Source organism: Nuphar pumila, chromosome 1, assembly GCF_984573655.1.
Source record: "Nuphar pumila chromosome 1, dmNupPumi1.hap1.1, whole genome shotgun sequence".
NCBI lineage: Eukaryota > Viridiplantae > Streptophyta > Magnoliopsida > Nymphaeales > Nymphaeaceae > Nuphar > Nuphar pumila.
The window spans coordinates 158,724,040-158,750,357 of record NC_143249.1 but is presented as its reverse complement, the minus strand read 5'-3'; the positions used below and the strand labels follow the sequence as shown (position 1 = coordinate 158,750,357).

At 35.1% G+C, this 26,318-nt stretch overlaps 1 long non-coding RNA gene across 1 annotated transcript in view; it reads right to left on the bottom strand.

Moving 5' to 3' along the window:
• The window catches only part of LOC149849251 (uncharacterized), a 199,141-nt gene extending 182,692 nt beyond the window's left edge, over positions 1 to 16,449 (bottom strand). The window contains exons 1-3 of the long non-coding RNA XR_016433285.1: positions 16,198 to 16,449; positions 16,038 to 16,081; positions 15,334 to 15,391 (exon numbers count right to left, since the gene is read on the bottom strand). This is a non-coding gene — a long non-coding RNA (uncharacterized LOC149849251). The remainder of the gene's footprint in view (positions 1 to 15,333; positions 15,392 to 16,037; positions 16,082 to 16,197) is intronic.
• Positions 16,450 to 26,318: the final 9,869 nt, after the last annotated feature.

Here is a 26,318-nt window from a genome sequence, read left to right as displayed (position 1 = left end):
CCTGCTTTTGGGCTGGTCGGTCCATCAAATCCTGCTTTCGAGATGGTCGGGCAAACAAATCCTGCTTTTGAGCTGGTACTTTCAAAAAATCCTGCTTTTGAGCTGGTCGATCGAACAAATCCTGCTTTTGAGCTGGTCGAGCAAACAAATTCTGCTTTCGATCTGGTCGAGCAAACAAATCCTGCTTTCGAGCTGGTACTTCCAAAAAATCCTGCTTTCGAGCTGGTCGGTCAAACAATTCCTGCTTTCGAGCTGGTCGGGCAAACAAATCTCGCTTTCGAGCTGGTCGGTCAAACAAATCCTGCTTTCGAGCTGGTCGGGCAAACAAATCCTGCTTTTGAGCTGGTCCATCAAACAAATCCTGCTTTCGAGCTGGTCAGTCAAACAAATCCTGCTTTCGAGCTGGTCGATCAATCAAAATTCTGCTTTCGAGCTGGTCGGTCAAACAAATCCTGCTTTCAAGCTAATCAGGAAACAAATCCTGCTTTCGAGCTGGTCGGTCAAACAAATCCTGCATTCGAGCTGATCAGTCAATCAAAATCCTGCTTTCGAGCTGGTCGGTCAATCAAAATCCTGCTTTCGAGCTGGTCGGGCAAACAAATCTTGCTTTCGAGCTGGTCCGTCAAACAAATCATGCTTTCTAGCTGGTCGGGCAATCAAATTCTGCTTTCGAGCTGGTACTTCCAACAAATCCTGCTTTCGAGCTAGTACTTCCAAAAAATCTTGCTTTCGAGCTGGTCGGTCAAAACAAAAATCTAAATATTCCTTCCCAAGTTCAACTCAAGGTTTCGTCAAAATCTATATTGAGTGATTATTTCACTAAGGGTTCTCGAAAACTTTGCCAATTTGCTAAAAATACTTGTTGATTCCAATAAATCTTACTGCACAAAAGAATCACCTCGGATTACCTCTAGTATCCTTTCCAAAAAGGTGAAACTTTTTGCAAAAAAGAGGTAAAATTCAAATCTTTTCCCTGTTGATCAACCAAATGGATGAGAGAAATATCCTCGGTATGATGGGAAAAAGAAATATTCGATGACGTTGAAGAGCCAGAAGCGAATTGATATTGATCAGGGCTATGACGCATGATTAAAGATAATTTTCTGGCAATCAGACAGTAGAAATATCTTGAGCTACAAAAAGAATTCACTTAATCCATATCCTCTCATTTTAAAGCTGCAAATCAAATATCTACAAAAGGGATCTCTCAATTGTCGTCAAGATGAAGGCGAATATGCGAGCAGACCCCCGGGGCTAAAGAAGATTTCGATCATCTACCAAGATGAAGGAGTTTGTGAAGGGTCCTTCCAGGGAAAGTTCAGATCACCGTCGAGATGAAGGCGAGTGTGATGAACCTACCGACAAACCCTAAATGATATTTGATTTCTGCTATCATCAATAGACCTTTTGAGCCTATATCATCAATATAATTCCTGAGATAAAAAAAGGATCGAAACATCTCCAAGATGAAGGAGTTTGTGACGTACCCTTCCCCAAAAAAAGAGAGAAAAGTCAGGACACATCCAAATGAAGGATGATGTAAAAAGCCCAAAAAAGTTCAATGACTCAAAAAGAGTGCAAAAGATCATCGTGGGAAAAACACCGAGATATCAAACTGCCAAAATTGCCAGAAATCATCTTTTCTTATGCGAAATTCTTTTAGCAATGTCTTTTCACTACTTGTTTTTATGAAATTAAGAATATTTCTTCTCTTCTCATATTAGAGAAATGGATAACTTCCTTGAAGAAAGTCATCAGCGCTAAAATTTTGAATTTGACTCTTAAGACTGAGAGGTTAACCTCATTGGAGGAAATACTCTAGGTAAAAGAGGAAATATCTTTGCACACATGTACACATTTTCAAGCGTTGAAGTCAACTATAAATTTATCTTATTGGCAAAATTTTCTAGATATTCTAAGAATGAAATAAATATTCAATATCCATTTTGGTGCAACCTAGCGTTGTTTATATCTTCCAGAAGAGTTACCCCATTCAGTTGAAGTATCTCTTCTGTCCCATCATGGTTTCTTCATCCAAAGATTCCGTATGGTCGTCCCCTTCAGGTTAAGGGTTAAGCCTGAACCTCGCCCCTCAAGGTATCTTCCTTTTCAGGTTTTGGTTAAACCTGAATCTCGTTCTGACGAGTTTCCCTCGTTTCGACGAGGTGTTTTCTTCCAGTCCCATCATGGTTCTTCCCATCGAGGAATCCATGCTTTGTATATCCATTCAGGACAGGACCCCACTTGAGCTTCATCTCACGAGGCATTTTCTTAAAAAATGTCCCATCAAGGTCCTCATATATTCCTTTCCCCATCCAAATTATCTCGACATATCTTCGTCCCATCCAGGTTAAGGGCTAAACCTGAGTCATTCCAAAAAGTTGATCTTGTCTCACCTGTAAGACTTGATCAAAATTCTTATCTTTCACCATCTCTGGGATCTTTACCCACAGTCCCATCACGATTTCCTCATCTTCTACTCGATCATATCATCTTCGAGGATTTTGTCTCCCCAAGCCATTCAGGACAAGACTTTGAGCCTGAAAAGACATAATTCTTCCACACCCAGTTCAGATCTGCCAACTGGGGCATTTTTCAAAATTTGGAGTGTTATCTTTGCCACTAAGCTCGGCTTCTTACCGGCTTAGTAGCAAAGAGGGGCATCTGTGAACACCCCAAATTTTTCAAAAGTTTGTAAATATTCCTTTTTTGCCCTTTATTTTCATTTTCTGGGTAATTGAGTCACTTTTAAATATAAATCCCATTTTATTTCTCAAGTTTTCTGAAATTAAATTCATTTTGTATATCTGACTCAATTTCGGATCCAGATCCAGATAAAAGATCCAAATCTGAGCTTCGTTGTCCAATGTTGAAAATCAAATTCTCAAAATTTCCAAAATAACTTTTGAAAGGCTCAGACACTTCGTCCGGTATCCGCTTGGACCCATCGTGTTATATTTCTCAAATTCGAGGTTTTAAAACTCGAACGTTTTCTCAAAACCTGGGTCCAAACCCATTCTTCTGAAGAAATTTCCACGAAATGGTCTGAAATTCCCAGAAAAAAATACTTTTGTAAATATTTCTCAGAAAAATACAAAAAATTAGTGTTTAATCTTTGTTTTCTCGTAAAATCTTAGATTTTTTTATTTCAAAAAGTACAAAAAAATGGAAAATACAAATAGAAAAGAAACAAAAAAATTGGTTTTGAAAAACCGCTTTTAAAAACCATTCTTTTGCAAAAACCTTTTGAAAACCACCCTTTTGAAAAAATTGGGTTTTTGAGAAAACTTCTTTTGCAAAAATTTATTAGGGAGCCCCCTCTTTGCAAAAACTTGAAAATAAAAGGGCCCCCTTTGAACCTGTTTTTAGGGTTTCTTTGAAGACCCTTAAGAAGAAAGGGGACATCGCCTCTTCTCTCGACCTCTCTCGCCCGAACCCTCCATGGCCATGTGCGACCTCCCTCCAAACAGCCGATTCCCCATTATCGTCTATCTTCAACTACCTCTCTCTCTTCCATCCATCCCCCAACTGAACCCTTCTTTCTCGACACTTCTTCTCCTCCCTACATAAACAACCACGGATCCCATCTCCAGACCACCCGTTTTCACCCTACCACCGCACCTTCTCCTCTCAATCTATCCAGCTTCACCCTTTCACCTTCTCCATCACGAAGCCACGGTAAGTAGCCATTCTATCTTTTCTTCTTTACTTTTTCTGTAAATCTGCGATCCTTCATTTTTATCCTATATTACTTTATCTTTAATCTTCACAATTCATCACGAAGCATAGATTGCAGCGTTGATCTGCCAATAGCAGCATCAACTTGCTTGTTGCAACATCAAAGGGGATAATCGTATCCCAACACTTTTTTTTTTTTGTTTTCTTCAATCCGTGTAAGTCTTCAGCATTTTTTTACATGTTATGTTTATTCGTTATTACATTCTTGTTACCAGAGGTAATTTGTCCAAAAGTCTAATTCACCGTCTATGAATCCCTCTGATTTTTGCAAGTTGTTCACTCCCTTCTTTTTTTTTTCCTATCAATCGTCCGTTCTTTCTTTTTCTTTTCTTTTTTTCTTTTTTTTTTATTTTTTTCTCTCTGATGTCCTATTACGATTCATATTTTCCCCGTTTCTTTTTGTACCTAGCATCATTTGATTCATTGGGTTCAATCTCTGTCATGTTTTGTTTAAGCATTTCCTGCTTTATCCTGTGTATTATGATTCTGGTTCGGATTCTTGTTTTTTTTTTATATATATATTTCGTTATTCAGTTTCATATTGCATTCTAGGCTACGATTCATTCTGCTTTGGTTTCCTTTACTGATTTCAATTTCCGATTTATATCTGTTTTTTGTTTTGTTTTGTTTTGTTTTATTTTATTTTATCTTTTTTTTTTGGCTTACGCTTGTGATCCTTCAGTTTCTCATAAGCATTGTGGTTTGAATTCTTATTGTTTCCTTAGTTATCTTTTGCTAATTACCTGTGGTTTCTTGTTTATATTCCTGACTCACTATGTTAATTTTTTTTTTCTTTATGTTACCCCTTTACTTTACTTATCGTTGTTTTTTTTTTTACTAAGGATGATTACCACGTTTCATCATACTTGTTTTCTTGTATATTTTATCATTTGCCCTGAGAAACACTCAGAATCAACTGGATTTTGTTTATGGTTTTCCAACCCAACAAAAGCAACAATTACTTCCCTCAATCAGAATGATAACCAAGGTTCAGAGCCTAAAATCTAGCTGATTTGATTTCGGTTAGAGCCGCCTTTATAGCCCACATCGAAGGAAAGAATCATCTTTAGGACGATTCCTCTGGTGGGCCAGGATTTGTTGTGGGCATATCTACTTTACCAGAAGCCGTGCCAAGTTCAGGTGGAAGCAAGTCCACAAATGAAAGATTTGTTGGTCTTAAGCAGGGTTTTGCCTTGCAAAAGCATCATCCCATTTGCTCACCCATTCCTATTTACGCAACATTTGGCCATTAAGGAATTTCTGTTTCATTTGAACCCCTTTAGCATAGGTTTAATCCAGCGAAAGCCATGTCCAACGTTATTAAGTCTAACCCATTTGCATTTTGTGCATTTTTGTGAAACTGGATATGCATCTCATACGACCAGCTTCTGCTCCTTTCCACGTCAAGGGCACAACAGCAGTGGGGATAGACCTACTTTGAATCGGATCATACGCGTGTTTGTGGTCTCTCCTGTTCAGATCTGTGTCAAATCCATTTTGAACATAGTTAGTGTTTTCTCTGTCTTTTTTTTTTCTCTACTTCGTCTTTCTTCATATTCGTTATATTAAGCACCTAGTTTTGTGCTATTAACATATTTGGAATTCTTATTTTGATATTCTGTGATTTTTTTTTTTTGCATTGTCACATAGATTGCTCAAGATCCTTGTGTCTGTGCAAATTTTCTACCAGTACTTCAAAAATCATCAAATTTGGGTTCCCTCTGGTGAAGCAACGAGTTCAATTAATTGTGGCTAAGGGAATGCCTTGGGTTCCTTCAGGTCAAGGTCATGTTGAAATCCTAGGCCCAATTTATTGACATTCAAAGTAATGCCTTTTGAGATCTGTATTGTAATGGTGAAATGTAGGAACACATACTCTTAGAAAGTGCTTTTAGCTGTCACCTGTTGATTGAATTTTTGTTTAAAGAAGTTCTATGGATCACATTATTATAAACCAAAGTATATTTCTTACCGAATTATTTGAGGCTGTAACCATGTTGTTACCTGTCATTCGTAATTCTTTAACGGTGTTAGATGAACTTTGACAAGGATCATCAACTTCAGATGGTCAGGCAATTGTGTAAGTAAAAATTCTGATTTTCTTTACCTGTCACTACTTGATGGTTTTAGTGTTGATTTAGTTCTCCAAAGTTTGCTTCAGATCAACATCATTGGCACTTCTCTTCTCCTTTCTTTTATTTTTATATTTTCTGAAGGGGCCCTATTTCAAATTACCTTGCCCATGTGTTAGGGTGTCGAGGCATAGTCTCTACTCATGCTATCTTCATCCTACCTTACACCCCCATTTCTATCCAGATGATGAGCTTTGAAGGGCCTAACCTTGTTTTTATAAGGTGATATCGACAATATGTAAGGTGTCAAGTTAGATCTAGATATAAGCAAGCCTCCCAAGATGCGGTTCTGGAATGGAGTTGCAGATGTCTATGAAATATATATATTCTTTTATGCATCTCTATCAGGTAATCGTTCACTTACAACTTTTATTACAGGTAAGGCGCCTGAAATGGTTGTTCTGGAGGTCTGGAATAAAAAGAAAATCTGCTCAAACCAAACATCAATGCCCTAGCTGAGACCTTGCAAATGGTTTTTTTCTATTTTGGACCATTATATATCAAAGACTGACTCATTTGTCAGTTGAAACATCCTGAAATAGCAGATGTTAATGTTCAAGTCAAGGCTATTTGTGAATAATTGATCCCTGTACAGTTTTGTCTACAATCTCCCAGGGGCACCAAACTCGAGGTTAGTAATCAAAACTTTGAGGATAGAAATGACAGTGTTATCTTTGCCACATAGGCAATCTTATTCTGTTTAGTATGCTGTAAACATAAATTTATTGATTTTTCCTTTGTCAGATTCGTCACTATCAATTGTCTTATAAAATTTGTTTTCCTTTTCTGTTATAAATGCCTGTCTTATATTCTTCTGTAGCCTTCATACTAATAATACTTGTTATAGAGGTTTGCTACATAACCACCACAGCTCCATCATACTTTGTAGCTACCACAATGCTTGTTGTGATTTGTAGCTACCACAATGCTTGTTGTGATTTTCATGTTAACATTCATAGTAGTAACTATGCACCTTTAGCAGTGCTCAACTTTGATGAAGTCCTCACTGTCCACAACTGCCATCATGCTATCTACACCATATTCACCTTGAATATACCTTACACCCCAATTACATTGCTACAACACCATTGACAGTAGCACAAATGTGCTTTGTTAATACATTATCACATTACCCATTGTGTACCCATTTGTACACAGCCCTCGCACCTCTGCATCCCAATTTCAACAGCCTGTGTACACCCATCTTACCTATATGCACTTCTGCTAATAGAAGGATTCTCGAAGCCGCATCAGGTGGTTGTGCAACTCTTCCTCTCCAAGCAGTATCACAACTGATAAATCATCGGTTTTGGCCCCCTGTTTTATTGTATGTGAAATACATAAGGGCTGATCCTGCGGTCGGTTGGTTTTGTATGTGGGGTTATTAAGTCCCATTTTCTAGTGTTCTTCAATTGGCCAAGGCTTCAAAGAATGAATGAATGCCCAGTTTCTGAATAGACGTGAAGGATGATCGATTCAAGGGTCTTCTAAGGATGCCTCTGATAATTGATGTCACCATTAGGGCAACCACCGGCTGCTATTGGTAATAATCATATCTAAAGTCTTTACATTATATTCATAATGTGCATTATGTCCATATTTTGACATTTGAATTACCCTTTCCTTTGAATTCTACATATAAGCTTCACCATATTATCTCCAAATTCAGAGATAAAATCTGGTTGCTACCATTACCGAGTAGTCTGGGTACATACATTAAATAAGTATTTGTTGAAATATTAATACAGAGTGTGTTAGATAATCTTTGGCGGTTAGTATGTACAGTTAGTGTGTATTAGCATTTGTGACAGCAGAGTGGGTTAACATTGTGCAAAGTGATCAAGTCTGTGTAGAGTATGGTGATTTGCGTTGGCAGTTAATCTATATCGAATAACTGTTATTGAGTTAGTAAGTCTGCATTGATGTACATGTCAGTTTCGGTTAAGCAATATATATTAGTTTGTGTTAAATGCTAAGCGTTAATATGATAAATTCAATCGGGTATAGGAGCATGTCAACAATCCTGTATTAATGGTGCACCAACCTCCCAGCTGCATATATGTCTATGACATTCACTCTAATAGAACCACTTTACATTGTATATCTCCTTGTTGGATTTTCTTCATCAACACCTATGTTGCCTGTATATCATGTGTATATATATGTGATTATATATATACCCATGTATATATATATTGATATGTTTGTATATATGAATACAAGTATATATATATCCCCTCCCATCTTCTTCATCATATACATCTTGGCATATGAGTGTTTTACCATTGACACATATATACAATTCTCTTCTATTTTTCATACTAACCAAGTCTTTTGCAGGAAAATATGAGGAAAAAATCATTACTTAGAGTTGTAAATTTAAATTTCATGTATTGTAATAATTAGATCTTGATGAGAATTTACATTTCTTGTTCTAGATAGGATGAATGAGCATTGTAAATACCATGAATTGCTTGTTTTCATGCATCTTTGTTTTTATTTCTCAAATTCTCACAAATGGCAACACGAATGGCACGTGCACCATTTCAATATAGGTAATTAACCCTAAGTTGATGATTTACATCAATGGCCATAGTCAGGATGTGAACAAAACTTAGGATTTTTATCTTTTATAAAATAACATTAGATCCACACTGGATCCTTTTCAAAAATCATCATATTTTCAAATATTTTTTTTCTTTTATCAGGATTTAACTTAAAATTAACTCAAAATATATACCAATGGCCATAGTCAAGGTATATTGAGAGTTAATTTCATTTTAAAATTCTATAAAAGCACCAAATGTATTTTATTCTTCTCTTGAATTGAAATATAGATTATTGTATGATACATTCAATGACCATAGTCAAGGATGTATTATATCTTTAATCTTATTTTAATTCATTTAAAGAATGGAATAGCTTTTCAAAATCCAAATTCAAAATATTTAAAATTCATTCACCACTTAGGATAGAATTGCATCATATTTTCCAAATTCCTTTTTCAAAACTCCAAGTGATGTTAATATCTTCTTCAATCAATCTTCAATTCTTGTAAAATCTAATTCATCTTTTCATTTTCAATTCTATTCCAATTTCAATCTCAAAGTCCAATTTAAAACTTTGAGATTTCAAGTCCATTTTATATTTAAAAATTCTAATTTAAAACAGATTTCAAAGTTCAATTTGACTTTGAAATTCCAAATTCATTTTATATTCAAAACTCCAATCAAATTTAAAGTTCAATCTAACTTTGAGATTCTTGATTCATTTTCTAAATTCCAACATCAAAGCTCCAAAATCAAAGTCCAATTTGACTTTGAAATTCATTTATTCTCAAATCAAATCTGGAATTCCAATTCCAAAGTTAGATCTAAATTACATCTCGGATTCCAGATTTTGGATCCGATTCCCATTTAGGATCCTAGATCCAGAATTCAACCTTATCTTGGATCTCAGATTATAGATACAACATCCATTTTTAAACCAGAACCCGATTCTACTCTGGATCTCAGACTTCAGTTCCAAAACCCATCGTAGGATCTAGAGTCCAACTCTACATTGGATCTCAGACTTCAGATCCAAAATCCATCTTAGGGTCCAAAATCCAATTCTATCTTGGATCTCAGATTTCAGATCCTAAACCCATTTTTAAGATCCAAAATCTAATCCCATCTTGGATTCCAGATCTTGGATCCCCTTCTATTCAGGATCCAGAATCTAATTCCATCCCCAATTCCAACTTTCAAATCCAATTCCATTTCATTTCCAGATTTCAAAACTTAAATCCGTTTGCAGATCACATTTCTTAAATTCATTTCTATTTTTGATTTCTAAGATCCATCCTGATTTCAAAATTTGAAATTCAATTCCATTTCAAGCATTCATTTCCTTTCCTAAATCCAAGTTTAAAACTCAAATTCAACTTCAAAGTCCATTTCTGATTTTGAAGCCTCATTTCTTTATAAAATCAAGATTTTCCAAATTCTGATCATTTCAAAGACTTAGAACTTATTTGATCTATCTCAAGTTCTAAGTTAGATTCTATCATTCAAAACCATTTCTTCACTCCATTATCAAGCACTTGGAGATTTTTCAAATCATCTTTCAAAAGAGCATACATCCTTGCATTGCACAAGCATGATTCTTTGTGCATTTAGACTTAGGATAAATTCTTAGATAATATTTAGGCAAGTCAAAAGGCATAAATTTGATCCTTGGTTCGATTACCCTTGGTAAAGGCGCCAGGAACGGTCGAACCTCATACCGACGAGCGAATCCCGTCTCTCCATTTTTCCCGCAAATTTTCAAAAACGGAGGCGAGTAATTTTCTTAAATATTTTCAAATCAAGGTCAAGTGAGACCCCGCAAAAGAGCTCCTCTCTCTCTTCTTTTCTCTTCTTTTCTTTTCTTTTCTCTTCTCTCTTCTTTTCCATCTTTTATTTTTCTCCCTTCAAAAAAGAGGAAATAGAGGCTGAAAAGGAAAAGAGAATGAAGAGAGAGAAACCACCAGAGATCATCACAATACCAAGCATATATTTTGAATTATCATGCTTACGCCAGAGCCAATAAAACAATAGCTCACTTAAAAAAGAGATTTCTAAGATAAAACTCTAATTTCAATTTAATTTGAGACCATAAAACAATACCCAAAATGTCTAATTTTTCAACCCAAAATACCAAAAACAATTTTGAAATGACACAATCATTAATGGCACATAAAACATGCATAGACATATGTCCACAACACATAAATATGAAGATGATATGCCAATAGAGCAATCTCATGAGAGCATACAAAACATTCATGGCATGACTAATGAACTTAAAATCATGATGATTCCAGATATAAAACATACAAGAATTTAAAAATTCTTAATGAGCACATCTTAGAGAATACGACAAAAAGGATTCAAAAAACATGTTTTGACACGTGCATAAAGTCACCAATAATCATAATGGTGTCCAAGAAACCCAAAATAATATATATATATATATATGAGATCATAAAATTATATATTTTTTGTATAAAAAATAATAATAACATGAATAACTTACCATAAGGAGCTCAAGAATAGACTAGTTATAGGTTAATGCCAAAAGAAACATACACAAGAGCCATTAAAATAATATTTCATTAAAAGACATTTCACAAAACCCTAATTCTAATTGATTCAAAAAACACATTTTACATACTCAAGAAATAATCATAATATTTTAAACAAATTTTGAAAAGAAAAAAATAGAAATATATATTATAAATCATTTTTTTTAATTAAACAAGAGATACATACCAAAATATGAGAGCCTCGACTCCAAGCCATATATATCAATCCAAAATTTTCTTTCGAAGCATGAACTCAAAAAAGATACCAAGATCAATAATCTCTTGCTCTGATAACATGTCACGAAATGGGCGAAAAAACAAAAACAAAAACAAAAATCACAAAGGGCTTACGATAACACAAACACAACATGCACATGCACAAGTTCACCATGGGATAATACAAGGTGCCAACATAAGCAATACAAACAGCCACTAAGGGCAATACCATGCATTAAAGCACAAAAGCAAGAATAAAATAAATAACATTTTATTCATAATATACTCACAAAGTGAGTTAGAATGTTTTAGAAGAGCATTAGAGAACAAGATAAGGGTTCACCCTTATTCATACACAAGAGGTAGTCTCAAATGGAGTTGTTGGACTATTCCAACAATTATAAATAAATAATTGTTGGACAGTTCCAAACTAGTCCAAAAAGAACCCAACAGCTCTATTTGGTCTTTGACCAAATAGTCCCTATAAAAACAGAAAATGACAAAAAGAACAAAATAAAGTAAAAGAACTAAAGTACCCCTAATGGCCACAACCTAATTACAATGATGTAAAATGATAAAAATACCCTTAGAGGGTATTACCTATTACATTATTATAAATAAAATATATATACATATATATATATATGAATATATATATATATATATAATATGAAACAAATATATATATGTATGAAAATGCATATATATATACACACACACACATGTACAACTTAACAACCACGGCCCAACTAATTGGCCGCTCCACCTGAATTAAAGATGTAAACTTGGTCCTTGTCAAACACCTTGTCCACATAGTCCACCATTACTGTTGATAAGTCCCACTTGATGGGCCCTAAGCTCTTAAGCCGTTGGACTTCGAATACCTCATGAAATTCAAAGATGGGAAGCTGATATAAATCAGTTATAAGGATCGCTCCTTGGAGTTTCATGATCACATTCAGGTAGACCTCAACACCTTTGTGTTTTGCCCCATCATCGATCATAGGATCAAAATAGGGATGGTCTTTGTAATGAACCCCAGTAACATTTTCCTGAACAAAATTATGGGTTATCCCCATATCATTAAGCACGTCTACCTCATGGCTTTTCACCTCGCCATGGATATGCACCAAATTAGGTGCTAACACGCTCGTGAGAGCGTGATAGGGGAGGTCATGAGGTTGTTCCACCTTGGTGTCTTCAACACTAGTCGGTTCATCCCGATTCCTGGACATGTGGACCGGTGGGTTGGTTTGGCACCTGTAGGGATAGCTCCTTTTGTTGTGTACATTTGCTCTCAAGGCCTCAATTCGGAGATCCTCCCTTAAGCCTCTGAGATAAGGCCACAATTGGGTCTCCCGATCGACATGGGGTAATATGCACAAGTTCGCAAACTTTGTGTGGTAATCGTCCAAGCCACCCTCTTGCGTGAGAATCAACTTCATATGGTGATTAAACCACATGGTGGACCCGAACCTTGATGTCAGACATAAACTCTTTCCAAGAGGGTTTGCCATGTATGATGGTTAACCATTAGTACCATCGTAGAGTGCCCTCATCCAAGTGGGCGGTCTGCTTCATCCACACGAGCATCATAGGGCATGGCATGGCATGGCAAGCAAAAAAGTGTGTGTATTTGTACAACCACTCCTGCACATTTTCCTGAAAAAATTAAGGATTCTCAAACTGCGCGATCCTATCATGACGAAGCATATAGTATCCCCTCCGCAATGGTGGTTAAGTTGTATCAAGGGAAACCATCGTTGTACTTAGACAACGAAGGGTCTTGGAAATTTTCGGTGTGCGTCCACTCCCCGCAAGAACTCAACAACCCTTGGATCAATGACGATCAATGGTCAATTGGTGAGGTTTAAGTTGGGTTCAGTGGTCCACCAATGAAAACAAGACAGACTAGCGTAGGTTTATTTGGCCATAGGCCAGAAAAACCAGGTTGAGTGGAAAAATTATATCTCAAGATACAAACCATAAAAAATTTTGAAAGTTGGTCAATATTTGTCCAACAGATATACAAGCTCACCCACAAAATTTCAGACTGAAACTCTCAAGGGTTGAGTCTTGGTGAATTTTTGAAGTTAGAGGTTGCTGTCAGGACTGGTCCAGGTGCTAGATCGGACTAGGTCATGGTATTGGAATTTTGCAGGGCAAACGAGGGCAAATATGGGCAAGATTTTTTTAAAGCAAGTTCTCAACACGTGAGGAAGATAGAAACTTATTTTTTGAGGATTTTTTGATGCAAACTCACCCAACCACAAATTTTGAAAGTTGAGCAAGTGTCTGATCTTGAACTGAAATCCATTCTCCCGCCAGAAATCTGGTCCCGACTTGGGAGGGGCCTACCAGGGTCAATACGACTCTGATTTGAGTAAAATCAGATTCTAAATCGATGCTCAAGGTGTGTAGAATCTATACCAAAAATCTCAGAGCAAATAAACTCCTCTTCAGGTCACACCAACCATACCACATTGAGGTGTCTAGAGCACTCAACTGAGACAGGGTACGTCGGCTATGGATCGACTCTTAAATGGCTCGATCTCGCTTTTCGTGCCTAAATATGGGTCTCAAATGTTACAATACTAATTGAAATCCTCCAGGCTTTGCTCTGATACCATTTGTTATGACCCGAATTTTAGGCACATAGTTTTGTTTTTTTTTCTAGATCAATATGAGTTCCTACAACTCAACAATGTATGGCAAGGATATAGGGTACTCCAAAGAGATGAAATACCATTAGGGAGGTCTGAGATACCTGAAAGACACTGAGGATAGAAGCGGATCAGTAGAACCACGACTGATGGCACACACAACATGGGTTCCCACGATGCGGTATCACTTTGTTCTCGGAGTCAAGGCTCATGAAGGGCTTGGGCCCTTGGAGAGAGACAATCAAGCCTCTATGAAGGAGTAGGTCAAGTCCAAAAGAGAACGAGAGAAGAGAGAAAAATGTGAGAGAGGGAGAGAGAGCAGAGAGAGAAGTTAGAGAGGGAGAGCAGAGAACAAACAAGGGCGTCCAAAGAGAGAGAGAGGGAAAGAGGGTGGGACATCCCACTTTATTTCCTTCCTTACTTTTCTTTCTCCTTCACAATGTGCCCCCCACTTGTTGACTTTATGACTCCTCTAATTTAGCCACTTTCCTTTATTTTTCTTCTTCTCTCTTCATGTGCCAAGTGTCCTCACAAGTTAAGAAAGCTTTTTCCTTTATAAGAAGCTCTCCTTGTGTGTCATGTGTCTTCCTTGTGGGATCCATATCCTTCTCCCTTATTTGAATAGGAAGAAGTCATGTGTTTATTTGACTTTTTACACTACATTCAGCCATAAAAGCTTTAACATCAATACAATGGACCCCACACAAGCTGGAATTTGCCCCCGAAGTGGCATCTTGGATTTGGAGCACAAATCCTAGGGCATCTTTCACAATATGGGCTATATAACAAGTGTTGAGAATGACTCCTAGAACTTGACCAGTATAGATCTGACTCACTACTCTATAAATAAATTGCCTACAAAATAATATCAAAACTCGACGTCCAGCTACACCCTCTCCATTGGAGCCAAAAATCGAAACATCAAATCCTACTGAGATCAAAAGAACATCAAAACAAATTGGGGCCAATTTAGAACTGTAACAATAGGTATGGCATGTGTAGTGCAACAGAATATTGACTACAAAATTAGATTCTTCTCCATATTATCATTTCCTTAAGAAGAACAACAAATGGAAGGAAGAAATATTTAGTACCGAATCAATAAAAAATATAAACTTAAAGAGACCACACATCCACTTCACAGTGCTAAGGCAAAATAACAACAACAATAACATGCCAAAAAAAACATACAAAAGGGGAAAAAATCATCCAAGCTAAAAACTCGAGCCTATTAAGAGAAAGATATATGCAGTGAAACTTAGATTTCACCTGATCAATAATTACTTCTTTAAGAATATGAGTTGTCATTTTCTGACTTCAGAAACAGTACATAAGATTCTCAGAAAGTGTTCTTTTCTCTCCTCATCAAGTAGAAGGCGAAAACCATAAAATAAGCTAACAAAACTTGCTTCTGAAAGATCCACAAATTTAGAAACCAAAGAAGTTTATAATGTGAAAATTAAATTGTTCAAGGTACCTTGATTTGAGACTTTGTTGCACCTTATCATGAAATTCAACAGTCAAATTAGGTTTTCCTGAAACAAAATCACAAGCACAATTCAGAAACTAGCATTTCTACCTGCCATCAACAAGTTTGATTTAAACTATATGCACATTGACATTTTAGATGAAAAATACAACAATTGGTGGAGAACACCGCAAACTAGAACTTCTAAAGACCCAGGTTCTTTGCAGTTCTCTGCCAAAGCAAAACACATCATTTTGCTTCTAAAGACCCAGGTTCTTTGCAGTTCTCTGCCAAAGCAAAACACATCATTTTGCTTCTTATCGTCTAAAAAATAAACCAGATTGCGTGAAAGGTTCTAAATAAGAACAACGGAAGCTAAGGACAGCAGCATACATATATGAAGCACAATGTCATGGACTTTGTCGAGTGCTACTAAGTTTGAGCACGCTATGGAGGATTGTGTATGTGTATACTAAGATTAAAGGCTCCCAATTATTAGGAATCACTTTACAAGAAAACATAACCACCCAAAAGAAATCTACTGCCAAATATATGCACTAATGGCAAAAACAAGTTTTTGAAAGCCATTTATTCAAACAAGACTCTAATTACAGCGGATCAACCACTGCCACTAATACTGAACCAAAAACCAGAGAAGATGAAGCGAAAGCAAAAATGAAGAGGGAAGATACGCAAGAACAATGTTTGTGTACCAGTCGAATGGGGCCTCAATCCAACGAAGACCTTGGTCATGCAACTGCGAGAAGAAGAATCATGTCATTTCATTCGTTCCTTCGCTCATAGTGGTTGATCTTTCTTTCACCGTAACACTAATCAAAGAGAAAGAGGAACCTAAAAAGAGCAAAGACTGACCTGACAGAAAGATGGGAATCGCCAGCCGGGGAGTAAAGACAGGACAAACCCATCGAGTGAACGACAACCGCCATCCACGCAAGAACAAGAAACTCAGAGAGAGAGAGAGAGAAGGGCCTTGGGTTCCCGCGGTGAAAGCAAAAGCTAAGCCAACATCCTCACCCCTTCTGCATTTGCGACTGCTGCTGCCTTCTCTATCATTTTCTCACTCTCAGCGCTCGGCAGGGGATGAAAAGCAGCAACAAGGCCCCCATCGTTTGGGCTTTTGATAAAAAAAAGTTGGGGATTAAAGAGGATGGCAGATTTCGTCATAAGCCTTATCACCATCCATCGGTAATAAGGCATCAACACTGCCCATTACAGTGATAGGTGGGTCCACTGTAAACAATGTTTGATAACGACAACATTTCCGGCCCACTAGCCGCTGCAATGGGTGTGATGAGACACCAGCAAAGACACCTCTAGTCAAAATTATCGTTAGCCAAGCGCAACCCGGACAAAGGGTCGTCACAATCAGCAAGACTACTCAAACAAAAAACACCCAAAAAGCCAAAACCCCCACAAAATAAGTTCATCAAGACTACTAGAACAAGTTCCCTTACTGGTGTACAAACCTTGTCTGTTTCGGGTTCTCCAAACACATAAACTAAGATGCCCCTTGTCAAACTGGATCGTCCTGCAAGTTTCACAATCTACCACACCAAGGAACATTGGTTACAACTTACAACCTCAAAATCTGGGGCTAAAGTTTGTTCAATGTGAACATGACCAAGTTTTGATTAAATAATGATAAAAGATCGAAGCTGAATATATACTCTCCAGTGGGCATAGAGAAACCTAAAAGTTTTACAAACCGGAGCCAATGTGCAGTCAAAGAATTTTCTTTCCCCTGCCCTAGCAAAAGCCAAAAAGTTATTCTCCCATGAAAGCACCCTCTTAATGAGCTTCTATGTCATGCTTTGTGTCATACCAACTTTGATATTCGACACTTTGTTTTATGTTCCTCAAAAGAGCAGGGGGAAAAATGCTTTGTTTTATGTTATCCTCTCACTGAGGCCATCATATCTTGTTTTAACATGGTGTCAAGCTCGGACTAGATTTATTTTCCAACATATATCCTTCTCCGGAATTTATCGGTGAGGGAAAATCTCAGTAGATTTTAGAAAAAGTAGTTTTTCTCGAAAAATCTCTGTAAATTTGAAAAAACATGTAAAAAAAAATAAAAATGAAAAATAAAAAAAAATTTATTTTATATTTCTAAACACAAAAAATTATTTAACAAGAAGAATCAAGCTGCTCTCAATATTAAAAATTTGACATGATGTATCTAATCTCCATCAGAGTATTTATAACTGTAATAATGCCCTTTTGAAGCAACTATTTGTAAATTTGGCACAATCTTTTGGGGTTTTATAATCAATTATAGAAATTGTTTAGCTCATGGTGTCTTTGTCTTTCCACAGGCAGACTTCAGATTCCTCAAAAATAATTATACATTTTGATAATCCTGAAATTCATTAAACTCAAACAAAACCAAAGTCAGGATAATAGCACCACAGAAAAAAATAGAACATGAAAATGAGAAGGGCCACCATCCGGTGACCCCTTACTCCTTTTTTTTAAAAACAAAACATGAATAAGAGATTGGAATCAAAATGTATTTGGAAACCCCATTCCTCCTGAATACCGACTTTCTCTCCCAAATCAAGTCTAGATCCTTAAGATCAGACTCAGAGAGAGAGAGAGAGGAACTTCAAGGGTGCGATTTGCAGAGGACCCAGGCAGCGCTCAGGCCATGGAGATATGCAGAAGGGCCTGACGATAAAGGTTGCAGATGATGAGGAGCATGCCCTACTCGTTTGACAGCTTGCAATGGAGGTTAATTTGTTTTGAGCTTTTTCATAAGTAGGAAATAAATGTAAATCCGCTACATCCAACTACGTTTGGGCTTAAAGGCTTATGAATAAACCCATATCAACTGTGCGTGGAGAGTAGAAATCACTCCATGCCTATTAAATGACCTCGCACAAAAATAAAGGACCTTGAAACATAAGTTTCTTGCAATGAAAAAATATGTGTTTCATTGCGGTCTTTATTAAAAGGAAAATGATTACTTGTTTCTAGATATGCCTCATAATTTTTTAATTTTGTCTGATGTCCAAATTGGAAAATGCCTGACTTTTTTTAAAACCTTTTTGATTTTGCATGAGATGATTTCATGGATCTCACAAAGTTTGCATAACCAAATTTATGAACCTCATGTAACTTGAAATTTACTTACCCTTATAAATATTGTACTAAATTTGCATATATATATATATATATATATATATATATATATATATATATATATATATGTGTGTGTGTGTGTGTGTGTGTGACATTTGCGAGCTATCGTGTAAATCTTCTTTAAGTAACTAATTATCAAAGAGGTTTGCAAAATTGTGATGACATTCGCATATTAATGCTTGTGAATGCGTTCGACATTCATGCTATAGTCGATCTTTGCAAATAAGGTACTACATTCACATATATAGTACGATATTCACGAACTACTATATGAATCTCCTTTAAGTAAATTACGACATTCGTGAGCTACCATGTGAATCTCCTTTAAGTAAATTATCCTCAATGAGGCCCACAAATGTACGATGACATTTATGTCTAATTTTTATGAATTTCCTTGACCTTTACATTTTTTTCATTACGAATTTGCTCTGTATATGCAAAAGTTATGAGTCATTTGCTGAATTTTTGAGCATTCCCAAATTTGAGGAATGACTTGCCAGCGAATTTTCTTAGTTTTTGTGAATATTTGTATGAGCATTAAATGCAATGATCGTCAATATAAAAGTGATAGTTTGCATTCCATGAATATTTTTGCATAAACTAGTGTTTTTTTGTGGTCCCAAAGATTTTTCTCCTGACAAAATTCTCTGGCAACTATTTTCAATGATTCATCGGTGGCGACACTTCCTAGATAACTTTTTTGGAATAATCAATGATGAGTTTTTTCAATAAATGCATCTTTAATAGTTGAATCATTTATTTTTTGAAACAACGGCATAAATCAATAAATAACTGAAAAATTAGCATGATTCAGTTATTTTGTGTAAGAATTACATGGTTTTCAAGTTATCTTTACATGTTTAATAGTGTATTCTTTTTTTCTTTGTTTAAATCATTTGATAGTGAGTGCCTCTTTGTTGCTTTATTTCTTGAACGATTGATATGTCTCTATCAACGAATTTAGTTGTTTATTTGTCGTGTATCTTTTATTATAAACATAAATGAAAACACTTGCATTATTTTTGACTTTTTTATTTTTTGCATTTTCAATAGCTTATTCTATTTGTTTTTTGTAATGTTTTTTAATAGCCAATTTCATGTATTTGCTGCCCGCATGCTTACCTTTATTCATCGCACAAGAATCTACTGAACGAGAACCTATTCAACTATGTCTCATTAGTGTAAAAACATAAAACAGTTTTACTGCCTAACAAATGCTCATATAGCTTATACAACAAACCAAGTGTTCGACTTCTCAATTACCATTTGTGCATCATTTTCCTCTGTCATTATTTGTCCAATATCATCGGTGTCTTGATTCGACTCAACCAACATAGTATAGTCATCGTAATCAATGTCATATGATTGTCCACAATCAACGTGATCATTGGTACCAATAATTAAATGTTCGATTACACAAACTAAATCAAAATTTGTTATCAACATTCTTGCATTTTCAACTTTCAAGATTAATCATAAAAATAACACATCCATTATCATACCTATATTTCAAACATACATTACAAAGTCTAACAACTTATACCTAGTTATGTCATTTGCCCTCAAAGGTTGCATGTCATTCAAATTACTGTGATGAAGATCAATAGCACTGGTTTACCCACATTGTTACATATTCTCTACAGTGATACTCTGATCATGCAAATCAATTGTTTGTGAAGTTCTTCATTGCATGCATGTCAAACATTTATATCCGTAATTGGTTTAGGCAATTGCATGCCCTCTGCGTGTCTGAGTTTAATGTTTAGGACATTAATATTGCCAACTGTTTTAGATAGTTAAATGTTTGCCAAAAGATTGAGCTAAATAGATGTGTCTAAGATATATGCACCTCCTCTACAGGATTTTCATTATTTCATTCATCAACAACTTTATGTACATCAATTCTAATTGGTTCTTGTTTAACTTTGCGAGCAACTAAGTAAATGTCGCTGCTAAATAACATCAACTCTACATCGTCATCGTCCAAAACATCTATTCATATATCTTGGCTACCTACTTTAGGAGAATAATTATATCGAAGGCTCAATAACTCTTTTGCATATTCAATTTTTTGAAACATCAAAGCCATAAATTCTTTAAAGCTATTATTTTTTTTAGGCGGTATAGATCTTCAAATAGGGTGATCAGTATTATAGTAATGTACATTAACTATTTCATAGGTCATCATTAATTGCCTATACCAACCACACAATATATGACTCATATACCCTTCATACATTCAATTAACAAAACTAACTACCCACAATGACCCCTAACCCTTATTCAATGCTTGTGCACAATCAACCCAACTCAATCAAACTAATTGAATGCTTGTGCGCAATCAACCCTAGCTTCATTAGACCACGACAAAACCATAAATATTAAATAAAGGATAAGCAAACAAACAAACATCATTTAAAATACGAACAAATATATATGAAAAAAATTCTAAACGGTAAATTTGATACCAAATATTAAATAAAACACAAAAAACATACATAAAACATCCACAACAACAACCAAACAAACATACTGTAAGGCCATTAAATGCTTATATCTATAAAAAAAGGAAAAAGTTTGGAATGAAATAAAACAATATGCCTATATATTATTTGTATGAAACTCACCTTTTGACTTAACCGGAGAAGTCAATGAGAAGGATACTACAACCTCATTGAAATGGAGCAAAAAGATTTTTCGAAAATCGCAGCAAGGAGAGAGTGAAAAGGGTTAATTGTTCTACAGAAAAATGGCTTAGGGTTATTTCTAGAAACAATAAAAAAATGAAAACAAAAACAACTTTATATATGATTCAGCAAGCATGCAAATGTATGAAAATTTGCATTATAAATTTTTTTGTTTGTCAACACAAATTTGCGGATCTCATTGAAGAGAATTTAGTTCAGGAAAAATCGCAAGCACTCATTACGAAGGTCGTAAATTATTTGCAATCTTCAAATAAGAGTGTAAAGGTTGAGGACATTCACAAAAATTATATGTGAATGTCATCACACGTTTGCGAACCTCCTTGAGGATCATTTACTTTAAAGAGATTCACATGGTAGCTTGCAAATGTCGTACTATATATATGCAAAAGTAGTATCTTATTTGCGAAGATCAACCATAGTACAAAGGTCGAGGATATTCACAAACATTAGTATGTGAATGTCATTACACATTTGCAAACCTTCTTGAAGATCAATTACTTAAATGAGATTCACACATCAGCTACCAAATGCCATTTATATATAAGGATTTCATACGGTATTTGCGAATGTATGCAAATTTCAATTACAAAAGGTTCAAAAATTTGGTTATGCAAACTTCATGTAGTCCGCAAAATCATCATGCAAATATACTTTTTAGTAAGAGGTTGCAAGATCAAGACAACCTACCTATATATATCATGCAAACCTCTGGAGGTTTGCTTGTGCAAAATGTAAAAGCGTCCTAAAAAAGTCAGGACATGAAACAAATTTCAAAACTTATAAGGCATTTCAAGAAACATGCCATTTTGTTGTGCTTTACCATCATTTTCCATTTATTAAAAAACTCATGAAAAAAACATGAGATTTTAAAGAAGTATTTTTCTTTAAATGTCACATTTTAAATAGGAAAGTTGCGACAATCATATTGTTTGCATTTCTTTTATGAGAAAATGAAAATCTCACCAAGATTTGTGTCTATGTTTTCTAAGCATACAACTCAGAGAGAGAAAGAGAGAGTAATGATAAACAAAATACTAACAACCTCGTTGTTTGAAGTTTAAACTCAGTCAGGAATACCACTGAAAGTCTGAAAACTTAGAATATTGTTATGAAGTACTCACAGGCTAGCCCCAAAGATGATTGGCATAGTGGGATGGGACCTAGGCCGCTAGGCAGGTGGTCTAGGTTCAAATCATATGGGCGTCAGCCCTTGCGCAAGCCCAAGCATGGTGACTCCCTGAGGGCAAGAAGTAAGCCCACAGAGTTTCATGCTGCAAAGACTAACGGTAAATACGATAGACAGAGCGATTTCTCCATATAAATATAAAAAAATAACTCATGGGCCAAGACAATCATAATAACATTGTGAGACTTCCAGAATCTTACCTATTTTTAATGTCACATGATATGTATGTTTAAACTTAAAATCACACCTATTCTCAATATCTATCATATTTTTTTTTATTTTTTAATTATTTGTTCCAGTTTGCATTATGTTTCTAATGTTATATCCAACAATAAGTCCCCATATTTTCCCAAAAAAAAAATGAATTTGTCACAATATTCTCTTTGGACCCAAAAAACTGGTAAGCAAGAGATTTGTAACCATGGTAAACCTTCACTAGCTTTGCAGAGAAATAGAGATATGCAACACCAGAAATTTAACCAAAAAAAAAGCTCTTTCATTGTCTCTCTCTCCACAAACCTTTTTTATTGCACTCACCTAATAAAGGGAGACCCCATGGTCACAAGACAACAACAAGACTATCAAATCAGATCTCTCTCTCTCGGACCAACAACTTACTGGAACAAGTTTTTTTCACGGTGAGAACCTGCACAGTTAAACATGAGCACAAACTGCGTGATAGAAGCAGTTGTTATAATTTGTGCATAATGGTTACCCCCCACACAACCTTTGGGCAATGAGACCCATCTCCAAAAGGATGTTGTAGAATGTTGCGAATCTTATGTTCCCCGTCAACTCAGAATTAATATCCATAAACCATTTTCAAAATGGGCAATAGGGATAGGGTGTCTGTGATCATCGCAAAATTTTTCCTCTCTTGTGGTTTCTCTCTTTTCCTTTCTAATCCCTATTTCCTCCTTTTTGAAGGGAGAAAATAGAAGACAGAAAAGAAGATAGAAGAGAAAGAAAAAGAAAGAGAAGAGAGAGGAATTCTTTTGTGGGGTCTCACTTGACCTTGATTTGAAAATATTTAGCAAATAACTCGCCTCCGTTTTGAAAATATTGCGGGAAAATGGAGAGACGGGATTCGCTCGTCGGTACGAAGTTCAAACGTTCCTGGCACCTTTACCAAGGGTAATCGAACCAAGGATCGAATTTATGCCTTTTGCTTTGCCTAAATATTATCTAAGAATTTATTCTAAATCTAAATGCACAAAGAATCATGCTTGTGTCATGCAAGGATGTATGTTCTTTTTGGAAAAATGATTTTAAAAAAATCTCCAAGTGCTTGATAATGGAGTGAAGAAATGGTTTTTTGAATGGTAGAATCTAACTTAGGACTTGAGATAAATCAGAGAAGTTCTAAGTCTTTGAAATGATCAGAGTTGGGAAAATAACTCTTTTGAATTGGGAAAGAATGGATTGAAGATGAAATAAAAAGGAAAAAAGAAAGAAATTCCAAAGTCAGAAAATAGACTTTGAACGTAGATTTAGGAGAAGAGATAAAACTTGTAATGAAATTTGAATCTAAAATTTGAAATCATGATGGTTTTGAGAAATCCAAATGGTATTTAGAAATAAAGTGGATTTAGGAAGTTCAGATGAGATTTGAAAATGAAATTGGATTTGAAATTTAGAGTTGGGAATGGAATTTGGATTTTGGATCCTAAATAGGATTGGATCCAAGATCTGGAATCCAAGATCTGAATCCAAGATAGAATTGGATTCTGAATCCTAAAAATGGATTTTGGATCTTAAAATGGATTTAGGATCTGAAATCTGAGATCCAAAGTGAAATTGAATTCTGGATCCTAAAGTGGAATTGGATCTGAAGTCTCAGATCCAATATGAAAGTTGAATCCTGGATCCTAAAATGGATTTAGAGTTTTTAAATTCAGAAGATGAATCAAGAACTTTCAAGTTTGAATTGAACTTGGAAAATGAAATTTAGAATTTGAATCTTGAATATACAAATGAATTTCAAAGTCAATTTAGACTTTGAATTTGGAACTAAAAGATGAATCAGAAATTTCAAAGTTTAAATTGAACTTTGAATTTGATTGGAATTTTGAATATAAGATGAATTTTGGAATTTCAAAGTCAAATTGAACTTTAAAATCTGATTTGAATTGGAATTTTTTAATATAAAATTGAATTTTTGAATATAAATTTGAATTTTTGAAATCTCAAAGTCAAATTGGACTTTGAAATTGAAATATAAATCTTTGAAATAAGATAGAAGAATGAATTGAAATAGGGATTGAAGAAGGATATTTGAGATCACTTGGATTTTGAAAAGAATTTCGAAAATATGATGCAGTTCTATCCTAAATGATGAATGAATTTTAATTTTGAAATTGAATTTTGAAAATCGTATTTCATTCTTTACATGAAATGAAATAAGATTGAAAATATAATACATCCTTGACTATGGTCATTGAATGTATTATATAATAATCTATATTTAAATTCAGGTGAAGAATAAAACATATTTTTGTGCTTTTATAGAGTTTAAAATGAAATTAACTCTCAATATACTCTGACTATAGACATTGGTATATATTTTGATCCAATTTTAAGTTAAACTATAATAAAAGAAGAAAATATTTGAAAATATGATGATTTTTGAAGAGGATCTAGTGTGGATCCAATGTTATTTTATAAAAGATAAAAATCCTAAGTTTTGCTTACATCCTGACTATGGCCATTGATGTAAATCATCAACTTAGGATTAATTACCTCTTACAAAATGGTGTATGTGTGATTTGTGTTTCACCATTGTGAGAATTTGGGAAATAAAAGGCAAAAAGTATGAAAATAAGCAATTTATGACATTTACAATGCTCATACATTCTATCTAAACAGAAAATGTAGATTCTCATTAAGTATCTAGCTATTTTATCATGGATATGACTTCTGAGGGGATGAAAAACATCTAAAAAAGAAAAGAGAAATCTATAATCCTGCCAAACAGGGTTAACAATTTATGATATTTACAAGGCATAGAAATATAGAAGAAAATCATGCTGAAAGTGATATACACATGATCACTATTAATGAAAAGATGCCTATGCTATATATAATACATATTAAAGATGTGATGTAGATGATGGATATTAAAATATGCATGTGTCATGCTAAGATGGTGTATATTATGATATGCATGGTAGTGCTAAAGCATATTAGGCAAATACAAAGGACTAAATGTATGCTAAGGCTGATGCTAACATATGTTACAACATGCTGAAAATGTCAATGTGTATACTTGATAGGAAAACATTAAGAAAATGTTAAGGATTGATAAAATATCTACTATGATGATCAGCAATCAAAAGGGGATTGAAAATTATTTTTCCACAGTAAGCAAAGCACAACAATATTCAGAGGTACTAAGCAGCCAACTCAATATGCCCATATGATCTGAAGTGATAGAAGCCACCAAGCTACAACAAACCCAATCAGCTTCACAAATATATGCCAAAATGCTTGATTAACAAAGTAAAGCCATGAACTAAACTGAGTCTACGAGAGTTACTACAGATGAACCACCACACATGGAAATAAATAATCCATTTACCATTTCTGGTACACTTCCATGGAGAGTAGGCAAGAACCAACCAAAACAAAAACATGAAATCATACATGTAACTGACCCAACAATACAACTACCAATCGTTGTCTTTGAAAATCTAGCATGCAATGTATCTGCTCATAAATCCCAGATCTGGACTGATCATCTATGAGATTTCTGCACAACAAAGAATAGTCTTCAATTCAAGCACCACTGCTGAACATTTTTGTGGCATGGAGTAAGCAATCTTCAGGAACCGGTAATTTATGAATGTGGGCTAGTGAGCTGAATGCTGAAGTGTTATTGAAAGTATGATGTTATATTATATGGAATACAACAACCGGTAGCAGGTGACAGATGTGCTACA